The sequence below is a fragment of the Otolemur garnettii genome, unplaced genomic scaffold, assembly GCF_000181295.1.
Source record: "Otolemur garnettii isolate 467f Iridium unplaced genomic scaffold, OtoGar3 scaffold00074, whole genome shotgun sequence".
Taxonomy (NCBI): Eukaryota; Metazoa; Chordata; class Mammalia; order Primates; family Galagidae; genus Otolemur; species Otolemur garnettii.
In genome coordinates this window covers 5,904,000-5,928,505 of record NW_003852469.1, presented here as the reverse complement: position 1 = coordinate 5,928,505, position 24,506 = coordinate 5,904,000, and the positions used below count along the sequence as shown (strand labels likewise).

Here is a 24,506-nt window from a genome sequence, read left to right as displayed (position 1 = left end):
CAGATGCACAGAGGCGCTGTTCATTCCCCTTCCTGCCCTGTCGGCTGTCACAGTGCCGGGAATCATGGAGGCATCCTTTTTCTTTTCTTTTTTTAAGCAGAATTACAGAATAATGTTTTAATCAAATTCATTTCTCAAGAAACTGTCAGATTTCCATTTCTTTGGGGGATACTTTCACCAGTTTGCTGTGTATTTCCACAAGTTAAACTTTATCCATTACTATGCAGAGTTTTAGACATGGTAAGAATATCAGAGGGATTATGTTCATTGCTTTTTCATCTTCTCAAAAAGACATGGACAGGCTTGGCAACTGTAGCTCAGTGGGTAGGTGCCAGCCAGCTAGTGGGTTTCAGCCCGGCCCAGGCCTGCTAAACAGCAATGATAACTGCAACCAAAAAATAACTAGGTGTTGTGGCGGGCGCCTGTAGTCCAAGCTACTTGGGAGGCTGAGGCAAGAGAATCGCTTAAGCCCAAGAGTTAGAGATTGCTGTAAGCTGTGACCCCATAGCACTCTACCGAGGGTGACATAGTGAGACTCTGTCCCAAAAAAAAGGACATGGACAGTTTTGCTAGAGTAAGCAGACATCTTTAAAGGCTTGGGATAATGACATCCACACAACCATTCTGAAGAAGCCACTCAAATTACATAATGTCATACTGGGCACATCTTTCTTTAGGCATCCTTTTTACAGGGAACAAGGTAGCTCCTACTTGGAGCTTGTGCACATTGATTTTAATCAACTTATTCTCCTATTACTGAAATATTAAGTTTTGTAATGGAAACAGAGGATTACATCATAAAACTCCTGTCTGTGGGTTTTAACAATCTGATTGGAGAAGACAAGATTAATTAAAATTGAAGAGGGAGGGCAGCACCTGTGGGTCAAAGAAGTAGGGCACCAGCCCCATATACAGGAGGTAGAGGGTTCAAACCCGGCCCAGCCAAAAACTGCAAAAAAAACAAAATTGAAGAGGGAACATAGCTAGCCTGAACAAGAGCAAACCCTTTCTCTACAAAAAAATAGCAAAAATGTTAGCCAGGCATGGTGGCTTCCACCTGTAGTCCCAGCTACTTGGAAAGCTGAGACACACTATTTATAATTAAGTGTATAGTTCCTCAACAGGGCTCCATTTTTCAGATTCTGACATTCATGATGTAAGTTTACATCTGGATAGTTTGTTGATAGTAGGCTGTTTCTCAGATCCTGGAATTTTTTTTTTTTTTTTTGAGACAGAGTCTTACTATGTTGCCCTTGGTAGAGTGCCATGGTGTCACAGCTCACAGCAACCTCAAACTCTCGAGCTTAAGCGATTCTCTTGCCTCAGCCTCCTAAGTAGCTGAGACTACAGACACCCACCACAACGCCCAGCTATTTTTTGTTGCAATTGTCACTGTTGTTTAGCTGGACTGGGCTAGGTTCGGACCCAACTCCCTCAGTGTATGTGGGTGGCTCTGTAACCACTATGTTACAGGCAATGAGCCAGATCCTAGAAATTTTGATAGGGAAAGAAGAAAACTAATTTTGCAGCAGGGACATTATGTCTAGAAGGCGTACCTGGGACCACCAAACTCCTACCTGGGGCCATCAACCATATGATGGGAGTGTCTGGAGATGACAGAAAAGGACTCAGAAAAGGGAAGGGAGAGGAGGACATTGTAGATGACATTTAGCTTCCGTGCCAATTGACTGATAATTTATTCTTCCTTTCAGTTGTAAATAAAGGCATAGAATTTAAAGCTGGAAGTCACCTTGAATGTGTTCTGGCGTGATCTCATACCCAATGGGAGTCTTTATATACTATCGCCAACCAGAGACATCCAAATTACAGCTTAAGGACTTTTAGGGATGGGAACACACTACCTTGGAAGAAAGCCTACTTCTTCATTAGACAGTTCTAACTAATTATTAACCCAAAAGTTTTTTCTAGCTTCCATTTATTGAATTACTTCTGTGAGTTTCATCCCTCTTTCAGAGGTCAGTTCTTCAACTTTACAAAAGCTAGCATATCTTCCTTAACTTTTTCTCCTCAAGGTTTCCCACTTCCTTCAAACATTTGTCAAATGACCCCTGGCCTCCTTTAGGCCTCCGACCAGTCAGGAGCAAAGGAGTAAATATCCCCTCGGGCATCTTGCGCCTTGGCATCCCTGCTGTGTCATGATGCGGCTGTAGGGGGCGCTATAGCCACAGACTCATTCTGGCGCTCCGGGTGCTGGCCTCTAATCAGATGATAGCCCACGTCCCCGGAGAAGCTGTCAATGCCAATCTCATCATGCCTCATATCCCTGTTTTCCTTAGTGACCATGGGAAGTTCAAATCCAGCCTCTTGAGCCACTCAGTATCTCCCCACCCCCATCCCTGCCCTGCTCATGCCTGATGTGGACATCGGATGTTCCCGTCCAGTACCTGCCCTTCTCTTGATGGCAGGAAAGCAGTTTTCCTTTGAAGAACCACTCCCCAGCTTGTCAGCATGTGGTTCTGGTGGGTTCTGCCGACCAGCAGTGGACTCTTAAGAGATAACCACAGCGATGGCTCAGGTTGGGACTTCACAGGAACAGTAAGGGTGGGGAGGGCAGGAGGACCATGCAGACCTGGCTCTGTGGGGCAGCATCTGACTGAAGCCAGCAGCCCCACCAGACTTCCAGTTAGATGAGCAAACAAATTCTCTTTTCTTTTGCTGAGTCTAGTTTGAGTTGAGTTTCTGACTTTTGAAACTGAAAAATTCTGATATAATCCCTCACCTGACTTGACCTCCCACACCTCCTGGTGGGGGGCGGGGGTGATGTCATTTTGACCTGTTGGAGGCCCCCCCCATCACACCGTGTCTTGTAATCTCCCTCTTCCCTGAATATGCCTTCCACCTCCTTTCATTACCTGAAATCTGTCTCTCTCCTCCCCCAGGACCCTGGTTCCCCCCAGCCCTCTCAGAAGATGATTGATTTCTTCCTCCTTCTCACCTTCAGGGCCAAGCTGGCTCCATCCGCCCTCACTGCTATATCACCAGTGCTGGCCATGGCCCCCTACTCCCTGAAGACTTCAGCTCTCTGCCTAGTCCTAGCCATTGTCCTCCATTGCTTCAACATCCCCAGGGATGATTCACCCAACACCTTGTTTTCCTTCACCTCAGCTGCCTTAACTCCTTGCTGTCACAGGTCACCACATCACATCCAAAATCTCATGTGCGTGCAAACGTCCCACTTTCTGACCATCACCTTTTATCCTTCAGTTTGCCCACTTGACTACCCCGAGAGTAATAATTCTTTGACCTCAGGACTGTCAATTTGTGTGATCTCTGTATCCCAGATCCTATGGTCCTTCGTTATAATCACCCTCGTGAAAATACTTTAGATCCCTCTGTCTGTCTTTTCTTCCATTATACTCTCCATGCTGTTATTGATGACTTGTTTACACTGGGAACTATGGTTCTAAGATCCATTTGTCTGCATGGTTCAGGGTCAGCCTCGACCAAAAGTGAGGCTGTGCAAGACTGGGGAGGCGAAGTGAAAAGGGAGCCATTGCTTCAAAGGTTGTCATTGGTGAGATAGGGGCAGACACAGAACAGTGTTGAAGGGAAAGAATATGTGAAATGTGTCACAGGGATTATTTGGCGGGGGGGGGGGGATTATTAATTGTTTTTCCCATTCCTTTTACTTGTCTCTCTGTTTTAACATTTTACAATGTATTACACATATTGTTAAAAAAAACTGGAAAAACATTTTGAGATGCCTACGATGTTTTATAAATTATCTGCCTTATAAATGTTTATGCCCCTTAACTATATGAATTCCATTTGGAGATTTACTTGAAGGAAATAATTCAAATTATAGAATATGCTACAATACAAGAACATTAATGTGGCTTGGCGCCTGTGGCTCAAGAGGCTAAGGCACCAGCCACATACACCTAAGGTGGTGGGTTCGAATCCAGCCCAGGCCCGCCAAAACAACAATGACGGCTGCAACCAAAAACTAGCCGGGCGTTGTGGTGGGCGCCTGTGGTCCCAGCTACTTGGGAGGCTGAGGCAGGAGACTCGCTTGAGCCCAGGAGTTGGAAGTTGCTGTGAGTTGTGATGCCACGGCACTCTACCCAGGGGGACAGCTTGAGGCTCTGTCTCAAAACAAACAAACAAACAAACAAAAAATATTAATGTGATGTTATGTACAATAGGGTAAAATTGGAAACAGTCTAACAATGCACGAATGATTAGAAAAGAGAATGATTATAGGAGAATACATCATCTGATTAAAATAAATAGCAGACTTTTTGTTAAAATAATTATTTATTTTATTTTATTTTGAGTTTTTTGAGAGGGTCTCTTTCTGTCACCCTGGGCTAGAGTGCTGTGGTGTCAGCCAAGCTCACAGAAACCCCAAATGCCTGGGTTCAAGTGATCCTCCTGCTCTCGCCTCCTGAGAAGATGGGACTATAGGCACCCACCAAAGACAGACTTCTAAAATTGTGTATGTAAAGTCTGTAATAACAGAGAAAGCCTATGAAATAATGTTAAGGGAGAAACATAGAATAAAATATTCTGATTATAAGCGTGTTATTTTAAACAGGCACAAAAATACATTTGAAATGATCCAGAATACAGAAAGGTGACTATTATGGGTAGTGAGACGTAGGGTAATTATGAAATGTTATTTTGACTGTTCTACCCTTTCTAAATGCAATCACTTATGTGCATAAATAGGAAAAACATGTACAAGTATTTTAAAATAAAAACCACCTGCTCGGGCGGCGCCTGTGGCTCAAAGGAGTAGGGCGCCAGCCCCATATGCCAGAGGTGGTGGGTTCAAACCCAGCTCCAGCCAGAAAAACAAACAAACAAACAAAACAAAAAAATACCTGCTCTGCCCCAGTGAGACAGATGAGCTGTGCTTATCTTTCTGGAGACCTTCCTGGCGTTGGCTGGAGGCAGAACAGATAAACTTCTGTCCTTATTCCAGGGCTGCAGGGCCCCACCCCCAGAGCAGGGGTTCCCACCCTCCTTGTCACGGGGAACACACTGCCTTCCAGCTAGATGCAGCCGGGGCCCCTCAGCATGCAGGTCTCTCCCAAGGGTGCTGGCGGTCTCCAGAGAGACAGGGAGGGGCCTTCTCTCAGCATATTCTCCCCCAGCCTGATCCCCCAAATCCCATGTCACATTGTTTGTCATCTCCAACTCCTCCCCCATGGGTGTTTTTGTCAGCAGCACTTTCGATAGTGGAGATGATAATGGATTCAGTAGCTTACTGGGTTCCCGTGACAGGCCAGTCACAGCACAGTCAGCAAATCCTCATGGAGTAGGTACACACTTCAGAAGATCTCTCTGGATACCCTCATTCTGGAGGGGAGGAAGCTGAGACTTAGAGGCTGAGTGATTTCCTCCAGATCACATAGCTAGTTAATGGCGCATCCAGCTGACTAGCCCCGAGTCCTTGCTCTTAAGCACGGCCTTGATACAGGCTGAAAGCTCAGTGCTGGCTGTAATGTTTTCTTTTCCTCCTTCAGTTTCCACCCCATTATTTAAACTGGCCATGGTTTTCTTACTTCATTCTCCAGTTACCCTTCTCCCCTGCAGCCCCTGAGATCTGAGGCAGCGGTTTCAGTGCCACGTGTGTATGTACACCTTACATATAGTATGCACACACACACACACACACACACACCATAGCTTCCCATTGCCCACTGAAGGGCATTTACATGAACGAAACTGAAGCTGTGCAGATAAGTCACAAGGTCCAGCGCATAAAATACAAACGCTCGAAGTGTTGTGTAGCTTTGTTGCTGTCTGTGTAGGAGTCACATGGTGGGGCAGCTGTCCTTGACTTGACAGGTGCCCACAGCATCTCACATAGTGGCACGGTGCTTTCACATCATGTGGACTCAAACATTTTCTGAATAAAAGAAAAAAAAAAGAAAGTTTTAATGACATTACAACCTTCAAGTTTGGGGGTTTTTCCTCTGTAAAATAGATATGATTATATTCTCTCCTGCTGGATCATGAACTCCTTAAGAATGGGCAATGCATTATATTTATTGTCACAGCCTTACCCCAAGAGTGTAGCTTGGCAGATAGGATATACTCAGCCAAGGAAGGCTGGCTAAACTGAATGCCCCAGAAATCCCGGGAGACAGCTGAGACGTGGGACACAAAGCTTAGAATGTGCCCTTTGCAATTCTCAGAGGACATTTTAGTGTTAAATTGGAGAAATGGATTGTATTATCTGCTACCTTGTGGCAGAGTCCCATGTGCAAAGTCCACAAGCAAGTGGACCCTGCTGAGAGTTGGAAGCAGTCCCTGTCCTGGGCTAACCCCAGGCGTGAGGGTGGATTGCCTGAGCTCATGAGTTCAAGACCAGCCTGAGCTGTGAGGAGGCTCAGCTGGAGGTGGCTCCAGTTGCCTGTAGCCCCAGCTACTTGACAGGCTGAGGCAAGAGAATCGCTTAAGCCCAAGAGCTGGAGGTTGCTGTGAGCTGTGACACCACAGCACTCTAACGAGGGTGACATAGGGCGTGAGACTCTGTCTCAAAAACAAAAAACAAACAAAACCTGTGAGGAGAGATAGCCAGTAATAATAACCTCCTTACACTTTACCAAGCACCTTTACAGATAAATATAGTCCCAGGGGGATGGATGAGCAAGATTGTCATTCCCACTTCACAGATGAGGAAACTGAGGCCCAGAAAAGAAACACAGTTATACAAGACAGCAGCATGACTGGAAGGAACTCAGACCCAAGTTTTCTGGCTTCCAGAGCCAGTTTCATCACTCTCACCAGATTCCTTCTTGACTCTGCCTTGTTCAAACGGCAGCTCCCTCCAGTCCAGGCACGGTCTGGCTGCTTCACGGAAAAGCAGAGGCTCACTCACTGACACGTGGGAGAGCGCCTGCTTTGGGGGCTGGAAGAAGCACCTGCCAGACGCACCTGGCAGCCGGAAACTTTCTGAACTAACATCGCGTTTAGTTTTTGACTCCTGGGAGGAAATTTTCTAAAAGTACCTTGCAACCAATCTGTCTCTCTGCTCTTACTTTTCCTAAAGGTGAGAGAGGGGAATTCTGCCCCCATAGCTTGTCAACATCCCTTCACCTTGGTGCCCACCCTCCCTGCTGTGGTCCCTCTTATTTCCTGGCCCAGCTGAACCTTGGGGTGCCTCCGAGTCTCCCGAGCATGGCACCGGAGCTGGCAGTGAGGCACAGGCTGGGAGTGCTGGAAGAGCATCAGTTTCTAGGAAGGGTTTGTGGCCAGGGAATGTCACATGTAGAGGTACACAAGTGAGGCAGGGCAACACCAGTGCTGATCCCTGCCTTGGAGTTCTTTGAAAGGGTATCCTGAGGCTACCCTGGTGTGTGTGTGTGTGTGTGTGTGTGTGGTGTTTACAAGCTATCAGGTGCATGAAAGACCCTAAGCCAAGGCCTGTGTTGCTTCATCCCCCTCACTTCACCTTCCCTTCTCTTCCAGAACCACCCAGACTTACTGAGGTCCTGCAGTGCCCCCCAACCTCAGGGGTGGCAGTAAGGCACTGGTTTCCCCGGGCTTTGCCACATCTTTCCATTATACTTTCATTGCTTCTGCCACAGCTCAGTGCCCCTCCATACTGACAATAAGACAACTATGACAAAAATGAGCTAATATCCAGACTAGGTCTGGCGTGCAGTAACAGTCTCGGACCACGTGGAGTAGGTATTGTCACGCCCATTTTTTAGCTGACGAAATTGGGGTTTAGAGAAATCAAGAACCTTTTCCAAGTCCACCTAGCTGGTAAGTGGCTGCCCGTGTGGGCCTGCTCTGGGTCATTCTGTCCATCTTTCCGCCAACCAAAACCCATCAGTCCTGAGTCCCATTAATCAATCCTTCCAGCCAGTAGGTGACCATAGAACCCCATGATGGGTCTGGTGGGGGCATGAAAGAGGCCAAGCCTTTTGGGCTTGAGGGGCACCCCTGTTCCTGAGAAGCTAAGGAGCTGGTAGAGATAAGAAAAAGATATGAGCAAAGAAGGCTGGACTCTGCTGAGATGATCCAATTTACATCTGATGCCAAGAAAATGGGAGTCAGAGTTAGCTTCATGTACAACCCTGTGCGAGCTCAGTCAAGTCACTGCCCTTCTCTGGGCCTCAGTTTCCTTATCTGCAAAATGAGGGGGTTATCCTGGAAGATTGCACATCTAAAAATCCAACATGCCTGTAATCAAGGGAGAACACCCTGCTTAATGGGAGGTTAGGGGAAAGAGACCTGGAGATTAGGACAGACCCCGAAAGTAGCCAGAGCAAAGCCAGAAAGGAAAATCAAACCAAGATTTGACTTGTCGAAGAAAATTGTTCTGTTGCTAAGAACAGGATTTCACACCCAACAGCGGCCCCTTGGAAGGAGACTCATGGACTTCTGAACCCTTCTGTGTCTGATGATGCCCGAGTTATTCTGGTGTGGGTGTCCCCTTGGTTCTTGGGCCCTCAGGGAAAAGTAAGCTGATTATGCTACCAGTGTACAGCAGGGTACTCTGGGAGCAGTAAAGAGCTATTCTCAGTCATTTTTTGTAAACAACAAAATAAGAAATGGTGTTTGGTTTGGAGGAGTGACCGAGGAGACCCAGAGAGGTCCGGGGTCAGAGTACCGGCTCCCCCTGGCAGGCTGCCTTTGCTTCAGGGTGTCAGGTACAACTGCACACAGATCACAGCGTGTCCTAAGGAAGGAAGTTTTTGTCTTGGCTACGTAGGAAAGAAGTGAGGCTGACGGGAGATCTAGAGAGACCTGCTTGCACTATTTTGTTGCAAGCTCCTTTTTCTCAGCTGTGTCATCTTTTTTTTTTTTTTTTTTCCCGGGCTGACATAGGCCTGCTGATACTGGGGGCACATTTTGAACTTGGGCGAACGTCATTTCCTCTCCTACTTGTGTCTCATAACAACCGGTTATCATGCTACTTTAGACGTGCAGAGCAAAATACCATTTACAAGACACTTCACAAATGTTACCTCGATGGGCATATAATTGTTATTTGTATATAATTAGAACGAGAAGGGATATACTTCATAATGTCCATTTTGCCAAGAGGGACGCTGAAATTCACAGAGCTGACTTGTCCATGTCATCCGCTGTGATAGCCAGGTGACAGAGGTGACCTCAAAAGACCCTTCTTAAGTCCCATGAACCCATCCCGTGGCACATTTCTTTTCTTTCTTCTTCTTTCTCCACTTCGATCCCTTTATGCCCAGACCTGTTCTTCATGTATTTACAAACTTTCACTCAGCCTACCAAGTATGACGTGGAGACCTGTTGCTTGGCACCCAAAGCCTGGCCTAATTCTGACTTGATTTTAGCCCAGGAAAACTGATTGCAAACACCTGGCCTCCAGATCGCCAGTCAGAGAATCAATTTGTATTGTTTTAAGCCACCAATGTGTGGTAATTTGTTAGAGCAGCCATAAGAAACTAATGTAAGTATTGTTTACCTACTTAAGAGAATAAACTATTTAAAGCATTTAAAGTTCCCCTTTTATGTGTAAATACTCTTCAGTAAGTCACTACAAATAGAGGCCATGACTGTTTAAGCTGGCTCTTGGATATTTGAATTAAGAATCATTTTAAATTACTCATTCAAGCCAAAACGTTGCCACAAGAGGCTTTGTAAGCCTAATTTTGTAGAACCTTTAAGTACAGCATTTGAAAGTACATTTGGAAATCTCTACATCAGACTTCTAGTACTCAACATATTGATAAAGAAAAGTATACTTAATGCATACAACAAAGACTAATATTTTTAGCAAGGTGGAAAGAATTTGTAAATTAATGGGTATCACCTCTGTGTTTGCTTCCCTTTTTTTTTTGAGACAGAGCCTCAAGCTATCCCCCTGGGTAGATTACTGTGGCATCACAGCTTACAGCAACCTCCAACTCCTGGGCTCAAGCGAGTCTCTTGCCTTTGCCTCCCAAGTAGCTGGGACCACAGGCACCTGCCATAAAATGCCTGGCTATTTTTTGGTTGCAGCCATCATTGTTGTTTTGGCGGCCCAGGCTGGATTCAAACCTGCCACCTTAGGTGTATGTGGCTGGTGCCTTAGCCACTTGAGCCACAGGCACCGAGCCTCACTTCCCTTTTGATGATGAAGGATTTGCTCAGTCATATATTGCTGTCTTGGATGGAGGGGTCTATCTCAAAATATTTATCTTTTTGGCATGGAATATAACTTATCAACTTCATATACGGGATAATAGCTTGTAATTCTAAATTTTGTAACAAGGCAAACATACCAACTATTAGCTTTGGGACTGGATGTGTAAATGGAAAGAAAATTTATGTTTTATTATCCTTTCCCCAGAAGGAATTGGCATGTGGGTTTCAGACCTGAAATGTTTCTTGGATGTATTGTGTTCTTATGTAATGTTTGTTCATAAAGTTGATGTTTAGTACACCTTATCTTATTGAAATTACCACTGACTATACACATTACTCTTTAAAAAAAATTTTTTTATTAAATCATTGCTGTGTACATTAATGCAGTCATGGGATACAATGTGCTGGTTTTATATACAATTTGAAATATTTTCATCACACTGGTTAACATAGCCTTCATGGCATTTTCTTAGTTACTGTGTTAAGACATTTATATTCTATATTTAGTAAGTTTCACATGTACCCTTGTAAGATGCACCATAGGTATGGTCCCACCAATTACCCTCCCTCCATCCATCCTTCCCACTTCCTCCCCTCCCTTTCCTCTTTCCCCATATTCTTGGGTTATAATTGGGTTATAGCTTTCATATGAAAGCTATAAATTAGTTTCATAGTAGGACTAAGTACATTGGACACTTTTTCTTCCATTCTTGAGATACTTTGCTAAGAAGAACATGTTCCAGCTCCATCCATGTAAACATGAAAGAGGTAAAGTCTCCATCTTTCTTTAAGGCTGCATAATATCCCATGGTGTACTTATACCACAATTTATTGATCCATTTGTGGGTCAATGGGCACTTGGGTTTCTTCTATGACTTAGCAATTATGAATTGGGCTGCGATAAACATTCTGGTACAAATATCTTTGTTATAATGTGATTTTTGGTCTTCTGGGATATATACCTAGTAGAGGAATGGTAGGATCGAATGGCAGGTCTATTTTTAGTTCTCTAAGTGATCTCCAAACATCCTTCGAAAAGGAATGTAAATTACTCTTTTTAATTATGACTGTTTTGCTTGTAACCCTTTTGCTGATGAAAATATTCCAAAAATCTAATTGGCATGGACTAAGGTCTGAGTCACGGCTAGCATTAGGTTTTGATCCACTTGCTTTTCAAGTCAGCTACAAAACTGTTCCCCGCAATTCACTTAATAATGGGCTAAGTGATAGAACATAATCCTTAGATACTAAGAATGCTGTTTACCATTATTTTGCCGGTGACAGGATTGTCAAGCTTTGTTGAGGCTCCGTGGTATAGGCTGCCACACCCTCTGCAAGTATTACATACACAGATTGAAAACATAAACACAAAACATAGCCTGTAAATCATTAGTGAGTTTTAATTGGATCATAACCCCGACTTGAGCAGGAGGAGCTATCAGAGACCTCAGTAATAGGGAAATAGAAAACGTGAGGCTTGAACTGGACATTTAAAAAAGAGAAAGAAACCTTAAGTCAATTAAGTGAATACAGCCCCCAAAGGAGGGGTGGACCCTGCTGTTGGGCCTTGCCAGGAGCAGCTTGGAAGCCATTGAATTTGATTTTGACTCCCAGGAACTATCTTCTCTCCTCTATATTTTCTGCTGGGTAGGACACAGAGAAACACTGCCAGGCCTTTTAAAAGGCCTAGGTGCTGTTGCTTAAGGGTCAACATTAATGCATCCTCAGAGTGCCCGGGCATGGTGCAAGGTGGTCACTCTATAGGTCCTGCATTCTTACACAAAGGACCACTGCTCCAGCACATTGATTACCAGCTCAGCTGGTAGGAACAGACAGGGGGTGTGTTTTGTTGGGAGTTGGTGTTAATTTAAAATACACATACTTATGGACCAGGTCATACACTTTAGTTCAGAATCTGTTGCCGACCTGTGCTAGTCACTTCCTCTGGATTTGGGAATAAGATCATGTCATATATTTCTGTTGTTTCCTTCTCCAGAGCTAGGCCCGGAGGGTTCACCCTGAATCTAAATCAATGCACAAAGCCCAACCAATGCCAGTGGAAGGGCTTGGTAGGATATTAATAGCACCCTACAAAGGAAAAATTGGGAGGATAGGGAATAAGGGAAAATTATTCTTTCCTACCATCCAAATGTTCAATGTTGTTCCGATTCCACACTCTTGCCCTGAACTCACTGCTAGCGACCACCCTTGTCCAAAGACAGGTAATTACCTTCAAACAGACTTGGGCAATATTTAGAGCAGGCATCCTCAAACTATGGCCCACAGGCCATCTGTGCCCGCCTAGGACATTTATCCGGCCCGCCAGGTGTTTTTGCCGCCACTGCCTGTCCTTAGCCTATGACTTCTAAGCCATAGCTTTTCATGTTGGACCACCCCCACCCCACGCCCCGTGCCTGGCTTCTGGGTTACCCATCATATCCAACTGCCTTATCTAGAAAATACTTTTCTCTCATTCTCCCTTTTTCCTTTTCTTTCCCCACTTATGTTTTTGTTTCTATTTTATTTTATTGCAGATGCTCTTGCCAGGGAAGTAGACCAGGGAGGCCCAAGAGGTGTGGACTGGGTGGGCTCCTACCACTGATAGACACATCTGCCCCCAGGGCTCCTCCCTACCATCTGGCTCTGTAGCTGGGTGATGTTGCTGTGTCACAGTCTGCTGGGGCAGATTATGTCACTATGTGCTGGTCACAGCCCTGAGCTTTAAGTCACATCAGGGATGAACCCAAAGGTGGGGCATCTCTCTGGATGATGCCCTGTTCTTTCAGAGCAAGACAGGCACAGACGTGTGTCTCCAGCCAGAGAGCTTTTCTGCCCACCTACTATGCCTCAGTTTCTCTGTCTAAACCTTCTTCATAAAAACAACTTATGGCTCTTAGACTAGAAAACCTAGAAAAACCTGAAAAATATAAAGAAAAAAATGACTCACAGTTCTCCCATTAATATTTTACCATATTTTTTTGGTAAGTGAATCACACTGCATGTGCAATTATGTACTCTATTTTAAACAATAACCTTTCCTCATTTTAAAAGTAACCCACATTTATTATGTAGCAGTGAGAAAATTCAAACACAAGGCCAGGCGTGGTGGCTCATGCCTGTAATCCCAGCATTCTGGGAGGCCAAGGCAGTGGATTGCTTGAGTTTAGGAGTTCAAGACCAGCCTGAGCAAGAGTGAGACCCTGCCTCTAAAAATAGGCAGGTGTTGTGGTAGGTGTCTGTAGTCCTCCCAGCGACTTGGGAGGCTGAGGCCAGAGAATCACTTGAGCCCAAGAGTTTGAGGTTGCTGTAAGCTATGATGCCACAGCACTCTATCCAGGGTAACAGAGCGAGATGATGTCTAAAAAAAAGAAACGAGAATTCAAACATGAAGAAGTAAAGAAATGGACTTCATATTACTCCATTGAGAATTAACCAACATTAATATTTTGATGGATATCTCGCTGGTCTTTTTAACAAGCATAATATACCAAAAGAAAAAAAAAAGCACATTAGGTTCCTACTTTACTTACTTTCTTATAACTTTCCTTTTTCACAGGACTCGGCATGAGCAATTTTGATATCATTTAATGTTCTTTTGCCTCAGCGATGATGACTACATCTTATTCAACCAACCTCCTATCATTCTATCTTTGGTTTGGTTCTAATTTCTCCCCATCGTAGCAGGCCTAATGGCAGCTAAATCTTTGCATTCTTCTTGTTCTGCTTCTGAATCCCCCAGGGCTGACCCCTCACAGATTATGGCCAGAGAGTGATAGGGTGAGTGAAAGTGGGGTGAGAGCTACACCCCCGCTGCTGTGCTCATGTGAGGGGTTACTGTTCATGGTGAAAATGGTGTGTTTATTAAGCTAGGAGGAAGAATAAAGCCAGACACTTACATGGTATTTTCTATGGGCCAAGTAGTGTTCTAAGTGCTTCCTATTATTATTATTTTTAAAAAAGATTTTAGTTTTTGGATGATTTTAGGTTCACAGCGAAACTGAGAGAGTTCCCATCTGCACCTGCCCCCTCTCACGCACGACTCCCCCACTACCAATATCCCTTCCGTGGTCCATTTGTTAAAATTGACGACCTACATCGACACATCGTTATCACCCCAAATCTATGGTTTCTACAAGGGTTCACTCTTGGTGTTGCACATTCTTTGGGTTTGGGGTGGTGCCTATGGCTCAAAGGAGTAGGGCGCTGACCCCATATACCAGAGGTGGCAGGTTCAAACCCAGCCCCAGCCAAAAACTGCAAAACAAGAAAAAAAAACAACAAACATTCTCTGGGTTTGGACAAATGTGTAATGACACATATCTATCATCACAGTATCATACAGAGTTGCTCCATTGGCCTAAAAATCCCCTGTGCTTCACCCATTCATTCCTGCCTCCCAAACTCCACGCAACCCCTGAGCTTTTTTCTATCTCTAAGGTCTGACTTTTCCCAGAATGCCATATAGTTGGAATTACACAATCTGTAGCTGTTTCCAATTGGCTTTTTTTACTTAGTAACATGCACTTAAGTTTCCTTCATATTTTTTCACAGCTGGATAGCTCATTTCTCTTTTCTTTCCTATAATAATTAAAAAATATGGAACACTTCATGAATTTGCATGTCTTCCTTGCACAGGGGCCATGCCAATCTTCTCTGTACTGTTCCAATTTTAATATAGTGCTGCCCAAACAAGCATAGCTCATTTCTTTTTAGCACTGGATAACATTTCATTGTCTGGATGTTTCGCTGGTTCATATTAACAATTAACATTAATTAATCCTACAACCACCAAAGGAACAAATCTAGTAGTTAACTTAGTTTTTCGATGAGGAAACTGAGGTCTAAAGAGGTTAAGGGTCTTGCTCAAGGTAGCAGAGGTAGGAAATGAGGGAACTCAGATTCTAAACTAATCTGGCTTCAGAGTTTATGCCTCTGTTAAGAAACCAGTGCTCCGGGCAGCACCTGTGGCTCAAAGAAACAGGGCACCAGTCCCATGTACCGGAGGTGGCGGGTTCAAACCCAGCCCTGGCCAAAAACTGCAAAAAAAAAAAAAAAGAGAGAGAGAGAGAAAGAAACCAGTGCCCCTGAGGGCAGGCTACTTGGAGGAAGGGTGCAACAGGGTGTAAAGTAAGCTTTCCCTGTCCTTGAGAAGTGAGGGCTGACACCCCAAGAGGGCTGACAGGCATATGTTCTGTATTGCTGTTCAAATGGGTGGATTTATTTGTATTAAATATTTCTGCATAAAATGGTAATGTACACTGTCAGTGCAACTATCTTTGAACCACTCCTATGGGAGGTAACAAGCAAAAATAAAGTTGTGTTAGTTATGATACTTACATGTTATAAAACATATAATGTTTACGTTGCTGCTGTATTAATTTTCTCTAAAAAGAACGAAAGGAAACATTTATTTCCCATGATATGGAAAGGAACTCGGGTTTCTGTAGTTTTTGGAGAGACATCTCCAAGACAGATAGGTAAGAAATGACCCTGGTCACATAGTGAGTCACTGTCGCATGACCAGTAACAGGTCTTCCTCATGGTGTAGAATTCTTTTTCCACTGTTCCCTAGTGTTGCAAAAGGACTAATCCCAGTAACTCTAAAGTAAATTTCTCACCTTTCTCTCTGCTTCTTCATGAAAAGATCAGAGTTGGCCATCAAAAGACCATGACTGATCTGCATAATTTCCCTCTTTGATTTTTACGCCTAACCATGATTGCATGGGTTTGCTCCTCTGGTGGCTTGACCCCCACCCCACAAGGTTTCCACAGGCTTCTCTTGAAGGAGCTCAGCTGTCTAGAGGCTCTGCTTCAAAGACCAGAGCCCCCTGATAGCAACAAGCAGATGATTATCTAAAACTAAAGTTTGTTACCTCTTAGAGAGGCACATTGTGTATTTAGGAATAAAACGCCACGATGAGTTTTCTTCACTTCAGCACAATCCTCGGTGTAGGAGAGGAATGAATGGAATAAAACTGATGCAAAATCAGCCACGAGTTGAATTTGTTGAAGCTCGATGGTGGATTATGGAGGATTCTCTTCTCTGGGATTTGCCTGAAATTTTTCATGCTAAAATGTTTTTTAAAAAAGTTGGACACGACATCTTAAATCATTGGACAGTCAATGAATACCCTTTGGGGTGTAAAGGTTCAGAGTAGATCGCTAAGACGCGCCCAGCTCTATTGCAGCTTTCTAGTAAGATTTGCTCGTTTCAACAGGCTCTTCCTAAAATGGAGAATGTGGAGAGTGAGCCGGATAGGTTTGCTTATTCGTTCAAGAATGATAACTGTCCTCCCCATCTTTTGGTGGTATTTTATTTGATGATTTGCAGTTAGTTCTCATTCACCTTGACTGTGTACAAGTACATAGGTAACCAACTGTTAGGTGAATCTTAACCCTGGACAAACGCATCTGGTACAGGACCTGGATCTGCCTTATTACACGGGGCGGAACAGCTTTGCTAAGTCTAGGGATGAACCCTGAGAGATGCAGCCGGGTTTGGGGCCGTAAGATAAAGAGGTGAAACAATGTGGTAACGGTTCACAGCTGTCCCACACCTTAGCGGAGGCTAAGAGGAGGGGTTGGGCTTTGTCTGGCTCTGCACTCTGCCCCTTGCCCCGGGCTCTGCAGAGTTCCAAAGGCAGGGAGGAGGGAACTGGGCGCACAGAGCGCGTTTCTTCCCCTCAGCCATATGCTTTTTTGCACCTGGGCTCAGGACCACCCAGACTGAGTCACAGGTTGGGTAGAGGATGCTGCTGGTTTTCCCTGCCGCACCAAAGAGAGAGAAGACACCTCCCAACACCTTCTCTACACCTTACTTGGTAGCATAAGTTAAAGACAAACCCGGCCATTTTGTATTTCTTCTGGGACTGAATTTGCCAGGAAGAACAGCAGTGTTAGGAGGTGTGTGCAATCTACTCCAAAACAGTTTGTATGCTCTTAAAAAAAAAAAAAAAACGAGAGAAAGTAAGCCCTCTATCACCGCCAAAAAAAAAAAAAAAAAAAAAAAGGGGGGGGGGGTTGCTGAGCCCAAAGGCAATGAACTAGTTGAAGAAACTTGTATGTGGCTATGGAATGGAACGTGCGCTCTCAGGATCACGTGCTCCTCGCCCACCAATAGCAGCTCCCGGAGCGTCCGCCCATTTCCCCGCCCCCCTACCCCACCTGCCTCCTCCCGCGGGTTAAAACCAGTGCTTAGTTCCTTCCTTGGCCCGCTGTGTTGTGTCAAGATTTAGGGTAAAAGAAAAAAAAACTGAAATAGTCTTCTGGATTTCAAGCAGGACCGATTTGCTAATATTCCTGATGTTTCCGGCCTGGAGGCAGCAGGAGAGGCCCCATCAGACCCGGCTAGGGAGGCTGCGCCCTCTACCTAGGACTTAGCTCTAGTGGCGGACCCACTTCGGGGCCCCTGCCTGTGCATGCACAGTCCGCCTGGGTGCACCTAGCGTTTGCTTCATGGGGGAGGGAAGAGCACCCCAGGAGTTAGGCTCTCTGTTCTGTAGATTAGAGAGAAGCAGCCAGGAGGTCCCTGGCTAAAGTTCTTCAGGATCCCAGGACAAGAGACATGGAGCAACTGGGGTCCTGAGTATTAATTTCCAGTTTGCATGGCTGGGCACACACTGGCATAGGCAAGACAGAAATTTAAGCTGTTTAATCTCTCACTGCTCCCAACTAATCCTGCAAAACAGGAAGCAAAACTGAAAAAACGGCAGAGGCCTTGTATCAAATGCTTCTGCCAGTACAGAGAACAGGAACTAAAACAAGACGCCCTAAGAGGGCACAACCACCGGTTTCTTCACTGGTGGGCAAGCACCGTCTTTCCTGGGCACAGGACACTTTCATAGCGCCCATAAATACAAGGAAGAGCCTTTCCTAACCTTGGCCTTGAAGACTTCTCTCAAATGGTTTCTTCAACCAAAGCAAGTTAGGAGTCCAATTGCACCTGTGAAATTCATTCTCTAGTTGATGTAAAAAGGGCCTCAGCTCTTTTGTTGATGACAAGTCTGAATAGTAGTTAAAACCTAAGTTTCTTACCTCAAAAGCAAGTGTAACCTTAGCTGCATTAAGTTCAAAAGAAAAGCGGAGTAAGGAATGAGATTTTCTCAATTTATTGCACTGGTCAGATAGAATCTGAAGAATTATGTTAACTTCTGGGTTTCACCTTTAAAAGAAATAATTGGCTTATTTTGCAAAATTTCCAGAAAAGAGACCAGGATATTGAGAAGTCTGGAGCCTGGAACTATGTCTTATCAGGAATAGTTAAGGAATGAGGAGCAATAAGCTTGTTAAAGATAAAACTGAACGGGGAGGTAGGTGTCACCTTCAAATCAGTGAAGGTCTGGGTCAGTTCTGAAAGATAGAACCAGGGCTGAGAGGGGCCTGGGCATTCTGGCAGAGAGATTTTGACTTTGTAGTAGCAAGAACTTTCTAATGCAGTACAACCTCCATAGCTGACCTTCTCCCTACACTGACCGCCTCCTTAAGTTGACCTTATTTTCATGGGTTGGACGTGACATGCACCACAGTAGGCCTAGTTCCTTATGTTGACCACCTTTATATGTTGACCAGTTTGTTGCAGTTCTTTGGGTGGTCAACTGACAGTTCTACTGTACTTAGAGCTCTTTAAACATGGAAAGAATTCAGTGAGGTAGTGAGTCAGGGCCTTCTCAGCCAGTGCTGAACAGAACCACCCCAACTGCTGCAGGGGGATTCCTGCATTGGGCAAAAGATGAACTCTGTGATTCTGCATTTCTTGGAAATGCAGCTCTACGTGCCATAAATTAGACAGGGGGCATAATAAAGATTTTCAGTGGCTTCTTAGAAACTTATGTTTATAAAAGGGAAAAATAAAGTAAAAAACGTGAGCCATAGATAGTTTTCTAAGTTACTCTAGGCATTTTAATTTTATATGGCTATGATTCCTCTTAACTACTGGTCCTGTATTCTTTCTTTTACCTCTAAGAATATACCATTATATCCTAGCTATCCCACGACATCCTCTTTCCCACAGAGAGTTGTCATTTGTGCCTTGGGTGGTGTGGTAAGGTTTTGGAACACATTGGAGGAACTATTTGTAAAATGGATAGAGCAAAAACTCCATAATATCTGACTTAGTTCTTTCCTTCCTCCCTTCCCTTCTCTCCTCTTCCTTTTTCCCTTCCCTTCCCTTCCCTTCCTTCCTTTTTTTTTTTTTGACAAAGTCTCACTCTGTCCCACAGTGTCAGCCTAGGTCACAGCAGCCTCAAACTTTTGGGTTCAAGTGATCCTCCTCTCTCAGCCTCACAAGTAGCTGGGTGTATTTCTTCATTCTTTTCTCTTTTCTCCAACCATCACCTTCTGGTCAAGGTTGGCTTGCCCACTTTTGCATTTGAAAATAATTTTTAAAGGGTGGCACCTGTGGCTCAAAGAAGTGGGGCACTGGCCCCATATGCTGGAGGTGGTGGGTTCAAACCCAGCCCCGGCCAAAAACTGCAAAAAAAAAAAAAAAAATTAATGATATGGAAAATGCTTATAATATTACAAGTAAAAAAAAAGTATTTTTGGGAAATGAATCTGGAGAAATGAATATGCAAGTAACAACCAAACTAATGTTGAAACAAAATTTTTCAAAAAGGAAAGTAAAACAATAATGAGAACTTTCCATGATACTAGAAATGACGTGTGTCACAATTATACTAATTAACATGATGCTGGCAAAAGAATATACAGCAGTTTAATAAGAAAAACCCCAGAAAAAACTTACTACAGTGTGCCGTACGAGAAAAGATGGCTATTTATGAAATGAACTTCTTGTAAAAAAAAAGTTACAGGCCCACCTCAGCCTCTAGACTAGAATAAATTAAAAAAATAAAGGCATGGAAGTATTGGGGGAAAGTATAGGTGAAATGTTATGTAATCTTTGAGGGAAATACCTTTCAAAAAACCAAAACCCTGAAGACAGAATCTGAAATAAAAAAGATCGATACATTTAACTTTAAAAATCTGTATGTCAAAAACACAATAAATGTAAAGTCAATTAGCGAAACAAAAAAAATAACAATGTACATGAAAAGAGTGTGAATACAATGTGTATGAACTGTCTTACTAATCATAGCAGAAAGGAATACCTCAGGAGAAGGCAAAGCACGTAACTAGCAAGTCAACCCAGAAGAAATACAGGTGCTCAATTAACACGTAGGAATTTAGCCTTATGACTGATGGAAAATTAAAGTTCTGAGATCTGAGAGTGCATATGAGACCACATGTTTTTGCTTAAATACCATTTGGTATTGGCTTTCATTTCAGGAGGAAGACACTCTTATGTACTGATGAGTATATGTGAATTGTTGCAACTTGGAGGTTTATTTGGCAATATATCTCAGAAACCTTGAAAATATTCAGACTCTTTGCCAGAGGAAGTATACCAATGGGAAATTTTGTCCCAAAGAAATAATTAGGGCTGTGTGTCAGGGTTTAGCTGTAAGAATGTTTGCTACAACATCACTTATAGTGAGTGGAAACTGGAACTGATCTAAATGTCTAATAACAGGGGTGGGTTAAACCAATTTTGGCAAGTCCACGCAAGTGTAGCTGTTAAAAACACACCTACAGTGCATCTTACAAGGGTACATGTGAAATTTACTAAGAAAATGCCATGAAGGCTATGTTGACCGGTTTGATGAAAGCATTTCAGATTGTGTGTAAAACCAGCACATTGTACCCCATGATTGCATTAGTGTACACAGCTATGATTTAATAAAAAATAAAAAAAAGAGGGGGGAATTCTGTGAAAGAATATTTAATCACAGGGAAATATGTCCATAGTGTTTATTTCTGTTGCTGTGGTTGGAATAACTGTCATTATTTATGTTGACCCAATTGGTTTGTTTTTTGAAAACTTGGTGTAAGCTTTGAGTAAAAGAAGTGAGACTTAGTCTGGAAGGTTAAAGAATAGTAACAACATTGGAGCTCCAGGGAACTTTGGTGTCTCAAACCATTCTTTTTGACTTAACCCCAAAGCTCTCAGTCTTTGGCCTGGAGAACTTCTGGGCTTTGCAGACTCTGCGCTAGTATAAATGTCCCACCAGGTCTGAAAGGACCAGCTGAGGTGTGGGTGGTATAGCTGCCGGTGACACTCCTGAGAACTGATCACCCCCAGGCTTGGCTCTGTGCAAGATGCTGAACTGTAAATCAAGTCAAATATGACTGCTGTTCCACCCTTGAGTTTACAGTAAACACATGTTCCAGGCTTAGGTCCCAGGCGCTTTGCAAGGCAGGCATTGAGAGGAAGCTGGCCGTCTTTTGGAATAGACTCTTTGTTTTCTTCTCGTCTCTCCTTCCCTGTTTTCTTCCCTTCTCCTCCCCCACACCTGCCTCCATAGAGGCCTAAAGCCACACAATTTGTGAGAATTGCAAGCCTCTTTTAAGAAAAAAAGAATCCAACATTAAGAAACCAAATTTAAGTACAGGACCATGAAAGGGATCATGTAAATGAAGGGTCTGAGCTTAAGTTCCCTACATTTGCAGTAAATCTACTTTCAATCCTGAATTTGACTTCTATCATTTGTGTGGCTTTTCTTTTAGTATTTTTTAATATATATTTTCCTAAGCTATATTAAATATTATTTTACGTATTTTAAGCTTTACATAAATGGTGCTCTCCATGACATTTTTATGCAACTCGTTTTTTCATTTAACGTTTTGTTCGGGAAATGTATCCATATTGATACATGTAGGCTTAGTTTTTTCTGATTGCTATATAGTATTCCTTTGTATGACTACCAGAATTTATTCTCCTGTTGCAGTTTTCGGTAAAAACAGCAGGTTGTTAAGCAAAAGTCGGTTGTAAACACACACACACACACACACACACACACACACCTTCTACCGCAGAGCAGTTAAATTAGTCTCATTTTTTTATAAGACCCAGATTAGAAACTGGGTCAATAAAGCACGAATTTTAAAAAAATTCAGAAACAATACCAGTAAATTAGAATATGATGCAGGCAACATTTCAAATCAGTGGGAAAATAGGGACTATTTAATAAATGGCATTGAGGGAATCAGCTACCTGTAGACAAAATAAATAAAATTAATTAGAATTAATTTTATTTTAAAATTAAAAAATATTTTTTAATACATATGGCATATGGGGCCGGCGCCCTAGTCCTTTGAGCCACAGGTGCCACCCTAAATTAATTTTTAAAATTAACTTTTAAAATTAACTTACTATGTGGTACACAAAATAAATATAACCCAACATAAACATTTTAAATTATTAGACTTTAAAAAGTATAAGAAAATATCATGATCCCAGGGAAGCAGAAACTCTCCATGAATCACAGAAAGTAAAAACTCATACAGTACAAGGCCGAAAAGTTTAATCAAGTCAGTGAATAAATGTCATTTAAATTATAAAAAAGAACTGTAAGATACCACAATGTTAAAGACAAGTTGAAGACTGGGAGAAAATTTTGCAACATATGTAACAAAGAACGTATATAAAGGATGCATAAGAAAAAAACAAATACCTTTTAGAAAAACAAGTGAAGTCCAGGAGAGGTGGCTCCAGCCCACAGTCCTAGCTGCTTGGGAGGCTGAGGTGGGACCATTACTTGAGCCTACGAGTTTGAGACTATAACATGTTATTTTCCTGCCTGTGAATAGCCATTGCCTTCCAGCCTGGGCAACACAGGAAGATCCTTTTTCTGAAAAATACAAATAATCTAAAAGCAAAAATAGGCAATTCACAAGAGGGAAAATACAAATGACTACAAACACATAAGATGCTCAAACACATCTTTATCAGGCAAATACTCATTAAAATAACAACGAGATACTGTTTTACACTTACTGCACTGGCCACCTTGAAAGGTCTGGCAGGTAAAGGATTGTCCCACTTTCATACTCTGCTTTCATACTTAGGATGGGGAGGACAATTGGGTCATACCTCAGACACACAATTTCCTCTAGTAAGAATTTAGAATCTGGAGACACAGGAAAACACACATGTTTATTGCAGCTTTATTGGTGATGGTGAAAAACTGTCAATGATCCTAAGTGTCCACTGAAAGGGACAAGGTGAAGTAATATACGGTAGAGATGTCCATGCAGTGGAATGCTATTCAACACGCACACGTATATGTAATTATCCTATGTGAAATTATATGCTATACAAATAGGTGAAATTCTGAAAGGCAACACACTGAATTGCTAAGAGTGTTTGGTCGCTTGCTTAGGGGCAGTGGTTTGGGATTCTTGGAAGTAGTCATCAAGTAATTTGATTTTATGTATGATGTTTAATTTTGTTTAAAAGCTATATGCAGAGGCAGTGCCTGTGGCTCAAAGGACTGGGGTGCTGGCCTCATATACTGGAGGTGGTGGGTTCAAGCCCAGCCCCAGCCAAAAACTGCAAATAATAATAATAATGATAATAATAATAAATAAAAGCTATGTGCAAAAAAAGTATCCGATGTACTCAGCCCTACTATGAAATCAATATATAAGAACCCACACTTCCATATGAAAGCTATAACCCAACTATGGCCCAAGATGAAGGGGAAAAAGAAAGGGGGAGGATGGGTGGAGGAAGGGTAATTGGTGGGACCACACCTATGGTGCATTTTACAAGGGTACATGTTAAATCTACTAAGTGTAGAATATAAATGTCTTAACACAATAACTAAGAAAATGAGGTGAAGGCTATGTTAACCAGTTTGATGAAAGTATTTCAAATTATATATAAAACTAGCACATTGTATCCCATAATTGCATTAATGTACATTGCTATGATTTAATTTTTTAAAAAGCTATGTGCATTTATGTGTCTCCTGCTCAACAAAAAATAATTTAACATACACAAGTTGGAAGGGTGAATTGCATGTTCATAGTCCTATTGGGGGGGAATGAAATTATCAGTGATGTTTAATTTTTTTATCTTTATTTTCTAAAATATCCACAGTGTTTGTCTACCACATTCATAATAAAGAAAAGTTATTTTTAAAGGATTGCAGAAAGTTACAAAAATTCTCAAAAAGTGAGTTTTAGGCCACTTAAGTATACTACCACTCCCTCATCCACACCCTAGATAAACAGAAGTGTGTTTGGGAGGGGTGGCAAGGATTATTGCAACGTAAGATAACTCCCCAAAGTTTGGAAGTATAGAAAAAAGTCCCAAGGTTCACTTAGTCCCGAGGCGGGTCAGGGGGTTCTGGGTCCCATATTAACCCACTCACTGTAGGGATTTGACTTACCGGCTTATGATAAATATTTACCTCTGGTTTAAACTCAGCTACTTTCTGGGAATGAGTCTTCTCAGATAGCTGAGGGTTTATCCTTTTCACCTCTTAAACATTTCTACATGATTATAATGATTTGGAGTAGAAATATTTCTAGAATATTTTGCCTGCTTTTCTGCCTTCTTTTTTTTTTTTTTTTTT

The 24,506-nt window shown here is 42.8% G+C and overlaps 1 non-coding gene across 1 annotated transcript; it reads right to left on the bottom strand.

The window, feature by feature from the left end:
* Positions 1-14,679: 14,679 nt before the first annotated feature.
* LOC111726666 lies at positions 14,680-14,784 on the bottom strand. The gene has a single exon (XR_002774384.1). It is a non-coding gene; the product is annotated as a U6 spliceosomal RNA (small nuclear RNA).
* Positions 14,785-24,506: the final 9,722 nt, after the last annotated feature.